A 2066-nucleotide genomic window follows, 5' to 3' on the forward strand; every position below is an offset into this window, starting at 1 on the left:
TGTATCAGATCTAGTATTTGCAATGCTGAGTCTGATGCCAAACCATATGCTAGACTTCCACAATCAAGGTTGGGTTGTACCAGGGCTGCTGCAGAAGGGTAGTGTAGTCTGCAACACAGCTGGTGTTACTCGAGCAGTGAAAAGTATTAAGGTGCAGCCAGTACTTCCGTGAAGCAGACAAAGATGGGAATCTATGTCAACTGAGAATAGAAGACTAGTGATGAACTCTTTCTCGTGTGGTCAGCTGAGTGGTTGTGTTATCTTGTCACAGCATTTCGATGACTTTGTACTCTTCATCTTCAAGCATGGTGTCGGGATGCTGTGCAGCACATATCTATATAGTCACATGACAATTCTGAAGGTGGCGGCATCCACAGACAGAATGGACAGTGAACGGGACTCAACACCCATACCAGACCTGCCCCGTGATCCCCCACCACCATCTGCACTGCTCAGCACCTCCTGTTTCCAGAGGTGCATGATTTGCCCATATTCAGAAGAAGATAGCATCCCAACACCTTGCTTGAGAGTGATGGTAAAAAACACATCAGAACATTGTGACAAGATGACGACATTACTCGGCTGGCCACAAGAGAAGAGTTCATCACTGGAATACAATGAGATAGCCTGCAACTACAGTGGAAGATAAGTCCCAAATAACTTGTCACTGAGGTAAAGTTCTGGTTGTGAGTGAATGGTAAGACATTGACAGAAGTGCATGACATGAGTCTTGGTGATGGAAAATCGAAAGTCATGAGCAAGGGCCCAAGCCGGTGCCTTTCGTATGGTGTCTTGCAGCTGAATTTCACCGACACCCACACCAAAAGAGCAATAGTAGAGGTAACAGTTGTCAGCATACAGGGAGGGTGATACCGAGGAACCCACTACTACTGCTAGAACATAGATGGCTATTAGAAAGAGAATGGCACTCAGTACAGAGCCCTGGGGCCACATTCTCTTGCATGTAGCGGGTACTGCGGCAAGGACCAACTTGAACCCAGAACATACACTGCAACAGGAGATTCTCGATGAAAATGGGGAGCAGATCGCGCAAACCTCACTCTGGTAAGGTAGCGAGGATATGATATCACCATGCAGTGTCATAAGTCTTTTGCAGACTGAAAAAGACAGCTATAAGCTATTGACATTGGGCAAAAGCTGTTCAGGTAGCAGACTCCAGGTAAACCAGATAATGAGCAGAGGAACAATCTTGGTGAGAACCACCTGGGGAGATAGCCAGAAGACGCCAAGACTCATGAAGCCAAAACAGCTGCCAACTCACCATGCATTCAAGTGACTTACAAGTAACATGGGTGAGACTTATTGGGTGATAACTGTCCATCACTGGAGAGTGCTTACCGGGTTTCAATACTGGGACAATGATACTTTCTTGCCGCTGCAATGGGAACTCACCCTCAATCCAGATGCTTTTAAAGATGGCAAGGATATAATGCTGACGATCCACTACTAGGTGCTTCATCATTTGGTTGTGGATACAGTCTTGGCATGAGACTCTATCAGGATAGTGGGAGAGGACACTAACAAACGCCCGCTCATTGAATGGAGCATTATATTTCTCTATAAGGTGTGTGGTAAAACGTAATGCATTCACTCCAATATGTGATTTGGATATGAAAGGCAGGTTAATAATGCTCAGATGTTGTAGCTTGAGCATAGAGCAGAGAAAATGTTTGGCAATGACATCTGTGTCAGTGTAGACAGTGCCATCCAAAGAAATACCTGGTGCACCTGCAGCAGTCTGGTATCCAAAGAGATGCCTGATCCTGGGCCAAAATCTCCAAAGGAGAGGTACGTCATCTGATGGTTGAAAGGGAAACAGGGCAACCAAGAGCACAGGAAGACTTTAGTGCCATAAAACTGAATGAAAAGTGTACTAACAAACAATCAGAAATTGAAAATATTTTCAACAATCATTTTTTAAATGTTGTGGAGAAAATAGGATCTAGATCTTCACTAGAAGAGGCAAGGCTACTAATAGCAGAGGCCATACCTGTGCAGTTTGAAACAACTGTAATTCCACCAACCTCTCCCTCTGAAATCAGTAA

This window comes from Schistocerca piceifrons, chromosome 4 (genome assembly GCF_021461385.2).
Source record: "Schistocerca piceifrons isolate TAMUIC-IGC-003096 chromosome 4, iqSchPice1.1, whole genome shotgun sequence".
NCBI lineage: Eukaryota > Metazoa > Arthropoda > Insecta > Orthoptera > Acrididae > Schistocerca > Schistocerca piceifrons.